The sequence below is a fragment of the Mytilus edulis genome, chromosome 8, assembly GCF_963676685.1.
Source record: "Mytilus edulis chromosome 8, xbMytEdul2.2, whole genome shotgun sequence".
NCBI lineage: Eukaryota > Metazoa > Mollusca > Bivalvia > Mytilida > Mytilidae > Mytilus > Mytilus edulis.
Genome location: NC_092351.1, coordinates 79,143,440 through 79,152,569, shown reverse-complemented (window position 1 = coordinate 79,152,569; position 9,130 = coordinate 79,143,440).

Below are 9,130 nucleotides of genomic sequence, written 5' to 3'. Positions count from 1 at the left end.
CAAACATTTACTTCAACTCCTACTACTTTTTGCACCAATTTCTATAGACAATAAACCACAATGCAATTCGTTAATTTGAACTTCCGGTTGGCGCGTTCTGATTGGGTATGCATTTATGCGTTCTAGATTATTCGGGTTAAAATTGGATCTTATTTTTATTATAACACCTGTATATTTGGCTGTTCATAGCGACAACGCCAAAATTATTTACCATACAGGTAAAATATGTTAGTCGTTGTTAGTGTTCTAATGTAGGACAGAAAGTCACAGGACTAAAACTAACCGGACAAAAATTATGAAAAAGGTCACAATTCAGTGTTATTATTATTTTTCTTTCAACAAGAAATTGTACTGATATAGCCTTAAATTTTACTGTTGGATCTTTGGTCTTTCTTTACGTTTTCAAGAGCAACACACATCTTTTCTATCTTATTTGCGGTCAGAACTTTAACAAAATTTAGATCATCTTCTCTTACTCTGTATGGAGGAGGTGGTGGATGTAATTTGAATACATCTAAAACTTTGAAGGCTACCATTTTGAAGCTCAACGAGGTAAATAACTCATTCCTACTGACAGTATTTTCCTAACATCCTGTCCCTTCATCACTGGAAACGGGATAATTAGAGCTTTCATCAGAATTATAAGAAGTTCCAGAAGTTTCTTCTTCCCTGGCAGCTTTGTTTCCAAAGGTGTGTTCTCTGTTTATTGTATCAGGTGTTTCCTGGGGTGCACCAATGCTACCACTTTCATATAGATCTTTAGAATCTCTGCCTACAATTGAAGTAACCCCATGTTCCCCATTTAAACTACTTTCAACAAATTTAATAATACAACCTTCCTAAATAGCATCAGAACTACTATTAGGTGCGACCCTACAACAAGTAGTATAATATATAGTAATTTTCATGCTTTAAAAAATGATGAATAACGAAATGAAGTAATTCCAGCTGATTTCATTCAATTTAACCGTACCATGTGAACAGCTTAAAAAATCTTTTGATAAACAATTTTCAAAAGATGACCAAAACTTGCACGATTTTTCTACAACAAGGTATATCATGAACATCTGATTGTTGTCTAAATACTAAAATTATTGTATGGTAACCAAATGGAAGTGGTTAAATTGTTTTGTGCTTTAATTTTTAATCAACACATGGTACTGCATCTTATCATGTACGTTCAATGCGTTTATGTATTTGAGGTTTTAGAATGTGACACAACACAATCATTGAGAAAGTTAATTGCGCTAAAGTAAAGTATTTTATCATCAGTCACTTGGACACTAGTGCTCTTTATACATAGGACCTTATGATTTTTGTTGGTTGCTTAACGTCCAGTGGAAAATATTTCATATTTCAATATTCACATTACTATAAGAGGTGTCACGGTACTTTTCTAATCCCAAATTAAAAACTATGGACTTCAATATGGGACAACATCCCTAATGCGCCTCGAAATGAGGAACTCAAAAGTCCCGTGTAAAGAAAAAATCTCTGTGTAGTGATATTGGACATGTTTCTATTTTTTACAATTGACTGAGCTTAACCATTTGTGATTAAGAAAGAATGAATGTGTATAAACTATGGAGCTATTAAATGTGTTCAAAGTATTAAATTTTCAAAGAACTTAATGTGTTAAAAAGGGGATATTTTATCACAAGGAGCCGCATCACGAAAGGATGTTCGGGGTATGCTTATTTACGGAAAAAAGTAATATCACTTCGGAAAAAGTAATATTACTTCGTACCCCGAAATTTTAACCACATATGTGAAAATGTCAGTGCTTCGAAACGAGCTATCATACATATCCAAGTTTACGATATGGACTGAGCTACAGGAAAATTCGTTACCATTACCGCCTATGTGAAAACAATTAAAGATATTGACCCAGATAAAACAATTACATTTTGTTCGATATATATTCCACCCAAATCAATTATAGATAAAGCAAACTCAAAAACCTCACTTATCAACTACCCTTACCATTTATACTTATGGGAGACTTCAATGCCAAAGGTAAGATCATTGAGGACTTTGTCTCTCAAGAAGGATTATGCATTTTTAATGATGGATCTAATACTTATCTGCATCCTGGAAACGGGTTTTATTCTTTTATTGGTATCATTATTTGCAAACCCTCTTCTGGATTATTTATGGCGTGTTCATGATCATCTATGTGGAAGTGATCACTTTCCAATAGTACTTGAACATCTTTTTACTTCTGCCCAACAGAGAGTACCACGTTGGAAACTTGGCAAGGCGGACTGGTCCTTGTTTGAGAATCTGTGTTAAGCGGAACTTCAGTCAAAGATGTTTGAGACTGTACAAGATCCAATTTTAACTTTTAATACAGTTTTAACGTCAATTGCTGACAGAACTATTCCTAAGACCTCGGCAAATCCGAAACATCCCAGCAAACCATGGTTTGATGACGCTTGTGATCAAGCCATAGGTGACCGTAACAAATCTGAAAGACGGTTCATTCAACAACCAACGACGGAAAACTTGAATAATTTCCGTATTTTTCGCGCTAAGGCACGGCGGACTTGTAGGCACTGTAAAACATTTGAAAGACGGCAATGATTTATTAACATCTGAAAAGGATATTGCCAACAAGCTTGGTGAAACTTTTGCGAAATCTTCCTCTTCTAACAACTACAGGGAAGATTTTAAAGAAGTAAAAAAACAAAAAGAAAAAAATAAATAAATTTTTAAATAAAAAAAATGGTGAAAATTATAATAAACTATTTTCTCTTGAAGAACTTACAAATCTCTGTCAAAAGGCCATAATACAGCTTGTGGGCCTGATAATATTCACTACCAACTCTTAAAACACTGTCCAGATTCCTCGCTGGAAGCTCTCATGCAGCTCATGAATAACCTCTGGGAATCTGGTGATTTACCATCAATCTGGAAGCTTGCAACCGTTGTGCCTATTCACAAACCAAGTAAAGATCACACGGATCTTATTAATTATCGACCAATTTCTCTTGATAAAAAATATGTTGCTCAAGTTAAAACTTGCAAATGTCCTCCATGGGAACTTCCCAAACCAAAAATGATATTTGATCTCCATAAACACAATAAAACAAATCCTCTTTTAATTCAGCAACACTATGCTGAAAATAAAGCCAATTATTTAGATTTTTCAACTGTCTATACTGATGGATCAAAAGATGGTGACAGAGTTGCATCCATCTTAATTGCTGAAGCAGAAGCAATAATGTTGGATTTGAAATTTATTGCTTCTTCAGCTAAATCCAAATTTATTATATGCTCTGATTCACTTTCATGCTAACAAGCTATACAAAATACTAAAATTAAAAAACCCAACAATTCTCAAAATTTTATATGTAATGAGGAATTTAAAAATTCTTCTGAATGAATTAATATTTCTATGGGTTCCGAGTCATGTTGGAATCCTTGGAAACACAGCTGTAGACCTTGAGGCAAAGAATGCCCTGGCTGACCCTTTATCTAACTGTGATATACCATATACTGATTTTAAATCTAATATTAGAGAATATGTTTCTAATATATTGAAAAAATTAATGGGGTAAAAAGATGATAATAAATTACATGAAATCAAATCTAATTTAGGTAAACCATTCAATAATTGTATGTGCAGAAAAGATCAGTGTGTTATTTCAAGATGTCGTATTGGTCATACTAGAATAACACAAGAGTATCTTAAAAAATGAAGATGAACCACAATGTGTACCTTGCAACTGCAAGTACACTATTAAAAATGTTTTAATTAATTGTATTGACTTTGCTGATATTCGTCAGAAGCATTTCAAAGTCAATAATGTGTATGATTTATTCAATAATGTTCCATTTACAAATATTGTTGCATTTTTAAAAGACATTGGAATTTATTATAGAATGTCTTATTTTAAAAATATGCTTTAAATTGTAAAAATATTCTAATTAGCTCTCGCCGCGATATAGCCTTTTTGTGCTGATGCGGCGTAAAGCAACCGACAATCAATCAATGTCAATATTGTAAAATGTTTGACTGATAGTTAGTTGCTTATCCTCCAGTGGCAAATAATTCATACATGTTCAGGACGAAAATTATTACAATATAATTTTCATCCATTATGTACAGTAAATTAAAATTATGTTAACCAAAGTACATAAAATGGTTGGTTTTGATTTGATAACTTTCTAAAAGATTAAAGGAGTATTAACTGGTATCTGTCAACTGAATAAAGTTACTTATTCACTAGAAACGGCAAAACTATTTACACATACAGGTAAACAAATAAACGTCGGTAGTACATTAACACCACTGCAGAAGGTGTATCTAAAGACTGGTGGCTCTTCAAATTTATCCTGTCCTAATTTTTAGCGAAAAACGATATTAAGTTTACATATGACAAACATAGCGTGGTGAATGTACACGATAAATAAATAAATTGCATCTATCATGATTATCAAATAAATTTTAAAGATGGAAAAACGTTTTTTGTTGTTTTTGACTTTTAGGTGGCACCCATTGTCATGTTGGTTCCATGGAAGTAATGCAGTAAGTTTATTTTTTGCCTAAAAAAAACCAGAATTTCACATTACACATGGAATAGAATATTAACTTTTATATACACAAAACTGCAGGTTCAGAGAGCAAAAAATGACGGTGTCCACATGGAAAAAAATCTAGCAGAGATATACAACATAAACAAATTGGTTCATAAGATTGATTGTTGGTTGCTTTACGCCGCATCAGCACAAAAAGGCTATATCGCGGCGAGAGCTAATTCGAATATTTTTACAATTTAAAGCATATTTTTAAAATAAGACAAAAAGTCCTTCAATATACTAAAATTCTTGACTAAAGCAAATTGAGTATATACAAATAAAAATCAACAGTAAAATAACGTGATAAAAATTAAAATCGATTTAAATATAATAACATTTTTATATTCTATAATAAATTCCAATTTATTTTAAAAAAGCAACAATATTTGTAAATGGAACATTATTAAATAAATCATACATATTATTGACATTGAAATGCTTCTTACGAATATCAGCAAAGTCAATACAATTAATTAAAACATGTTTAATAGTATACTTGCAGTTGCAAGGAACACATTGTGGTTCATCTTCATTTTTTAAAAGATACTCGTGTGTTATTCTAATATGACCAATACGACATCTAGTAATAACACACTGATCTTTTCTGCACATAATATTATCAAAAGGTTTGCCTAAACTAGGTTTAATTTCATGCAATTTATTATCATCTTTTTTACTCCATTTATTTTTCAATATATTAAAAACATATTCTCTAATATTAGATTTAAAATCAGTATATGGTATATCACAGTTAGATAGAGGGTCACCCAGGGCATTCTTTGCCTCAAGGTCTACAGCTGTGTTTCCAAGGATTCCAACATGACTCATAGAAATATTATTTCTTTCAGAAGAATTTTTAAATTCCTCATTACATATAAAATTTTCAGGATTGTTGGGTTTTTAATTTTAGTATTTCGTATAGCTTGTAAGCATGAAAGTGAATCGGAACATATAATAAATTTGGATTTATCTGAAGAAGCAATAAATTTCAAAGCCAAAATTATTGCTTCTGCTTCAGCAGTAAAGATGGATGCATCAGATGGCAAACGGAGAGTTGCAGCTCTGTCCCTGAAGACAGCAGCAGATGCAACTCTATCACCATCTTTTGATCCATCAGTATAGACAGTTGAAAAATCTAGATAATCGGCTTTAATTTCAGCATAGTGTTGCTGAATTAAAAGAGGATTTGTTTTATTTTTATTGTGTTCACGAAGATCAAATATCATTTTTGGTTTGGGAAGTTCCCATGGAGGACATTTGCAAGTTTTAACTTGAGCAACAGATTTTAAATCAAAAGAAGCTAAATGTGGTTTTAAACGTATACCTAACGGAGGAATTTTATTTTCATGTTTTGCAAAAATATCTGCATAAATCGGATTAAAAACACAGCTGTAGGCAGGATTATCTGAATGGGCTTTTAGTTTGACAGCATATTGAAGTCCAAGCTTCAAACGTCTGTCAGAGAGTGAGTGCTCATCAGCCTCTACATACAGACTCTCAACTGGTGAGGTTTTAAATGCGCCAAGACAGAGACGCAAACCTTGGTGATGCACAGCATCGAGAATCTGTATGTAGGACTTCCTTGCAGAGCCATACACTATAGAGCCATAATCTAGTTTAGATCTAACTAGAGATCTATATAAATTGAGTAAAATGTTGCGATCAGCACCCCAGTCGGTGCTGCCGACAACTTTTAAAATATCTAAAGCTTTTAAACATCTCGCTTTTAACATTTTGATATGGGGTAGAAAGGTTACTTTTTTATCGAAAAGTAAACCAAGAAATTTGGTTTCATCAACCATTTTAATTGGGTTGCCGTACAAAGTTACTTCTGGATCATGATGCAATTTTCTTTTGTTACAAAAATGCATCCCGACCGTTTTTGACGTGAAAAATTTAAAACCATTTTCCGAGGCCCATTTTTCAATTCTTCCAAGACATAATTGTAATTGTCTTTCAATGTTATTCATATTTTTGCCTCTGTAACATATTAAAAAATCATCAACGTACAATGAACCTTCAATACTTTTTAAAACTTCAACAAGGCTGTTGATTTTAAGACTAAATAATGTAACAGATAAAATACTGCCCTGAGGGACACCCATCTCTTGATCATACAGATCAGACATGGTCGAATTAACTCTAACATTAAATTGTCTGTTAGAGAGAAAATTAGAAATAAAATTAGGCATATTGCCTTTCAACCCCATATCAAATAGATCTTTTAAAATACCATATTTCCATGCAGTATCATAGGCCTTCTCAAGGTCGAAAAAGACCGACACTACATGTTCATTTTTCGCAAAACCATTACGGACAAATGATTCGAATCGAACAAGATGATCAAGAGTACTGCGACCCTGTCGGAATCCACACTGGATATTGGCTAATAGCCCATTGGATTCAAGGAACCAGACAAGGCGATCATTGACCATCCGTTCGAGTGTTTTACAGACACAACTGGTAAGAGCAATTGGTCGATAATTAATAGGATCCGTATGATCTTTACTTGGTTTTGGAATAGGCACGACGGTTGCAAGCTTCCAGATTGATGGTTAATCACCAGATTCCCAGATGTTATTCATGAGCTGCAAGAGAGCGTCTAGTGAGGAATCTGGCAAGTGTTTTAAGAGTTGGTAGTGAATATTATCAGGCCCACAAGCTGTATCATGGGCTTTTGACAGAGATGTTTTAAGTTTTTCAAGAGATAATAGTTTATTATAATTTTCACCATTTTTTGATTTAAAGTTTAATTTAATTTTTCTTTTTGTTTTTTAACTTTTTTAAAGTCTTCTCTGTAGTTGTTACAAGAAGAAGATTTCGCAAAAGTTTCACCAAGCTTGTTAGCAATATCCTTTTCAGATGTTAATAAATCATTGCCGTCTTTCAAATGTTTTACAGTGGCTTTAGAATTTTTACCTTTTATTTTATTTACCATATTCCAAACTTTTGTCATCGGAGTGCGAGATGTAATCCCCGAGACAAATTTTTTCCAGGATGTTCGTCGGGCTTGCCTACAAGTCCGCCGTGCCTTAGCGCGAAAATTACTCAAGTTTTCCGTCGTTGGTTGTTGATTGAACAGTCTTTCAGATTTTTTACGGTCACCTATGGCTTGATCACATGCGTCATCAAACCATGGTTTACTGGGATGTTTTGGATTTGCCCAGGTCTTAGGAATAGTTCTGTCAGCAATTGACGTTAGAACTGTATTAAAAGTTAAAATTGGATCTTGCACAGTCTCAAACATCTTTGACTGAAGTTCCGCTCGACAGAGATTCTCAAACAAGGACCAGTCCGCCTTGTCAAGTTTCCAACGTGGTACTCTCTGTTGGGCAGAATTAAAAAGATGTTCAAGTACTATTGGAAAATGATCACTTCCACATAGATCATCATGAACACGCCATGAATAATCCAGAAGCAGAGAGGGATCGCATATAGTGATATCAATAGAAGAATAAGACCCGTTTCCAGGATGAAGATACGTATTAGATCCATCATTAAAAATGCATAATCCTTCTTGAGAGACAAGTCCTCAATGATCTTACCTTTGGCATTATGAGACTTGCTACCCCATAATGGATTGTGGGCATTGAAGTCGCCCATAAGTATAAATGGTGAGGGTAATTGATCAGTGAGGTTTTTGAGTTTTGCTTTATCGATAATTGAATTAGGTGGAATATATATCGAACATAATGTAATTGTTTTGTCTAATGATAAACGAATTGCAACTGCTTGCAGATCCGTTGTGAGTTGGACTGTGCTATGAATGACGTTGTCCTTCACAAAAATGGATGATCCGCCTGCAGCACGTTCATCTACCTTAGAAAATGTACTATACATGTTGTATCCTTTTAAAGATACGTTGTCACTTTCTTTTAGATGAGTTTCTTGAAGACAAAATGCAATAGGTAAGAAAAGACTGAACTAGAAGTGTTAACTCGAGAAGATTTATTTTAAGACCTCGGCAATTCCATTGGATTATATTTGTCATTATTTAATAAAAGAAGGGCGAATGCTGTCGAGTTTACCAGCATTCTTATTTCGCTCACCCTGAGATCGTGATCTTTCGGGTGGCGGAACACTTTCGGTTTCCATTTCAGTTTCGATGATAAGTGTTGAAAATCGCAGGAGCAATCCTCGTTAACTACTCAGAATTCAGATATTTCCAACGTGGTAAGAAGCGTTCCAGAAAGAACACATGTATCTGTGGAACAGTTCAATGAACTGGTTTTACGTCGCACATCTAGACTGTCTTTTATCTAGACATCTGACTCGATAATCTTGATTTGCACATAGAGGCGTTGGCCACCTGAACATATTGAGAGGTCGAGCGGAAAGTTTAATATTTTAACAGTGTTAGTATATAGATGTATTGTTTTACATTACAGGTATGTATAGTAATTCTTACATGTTTGCGTCAAGTCGGGGTAGTACCATGAGTCCGGTAGATTGTAAGCAGGTTAACATTATTCCTGGTGGTACTTATGATAGGTTGTGTAGTTTGGCTGAAAAGCGACTTCATAATGTCATTTATCCTAAAATAGTATAT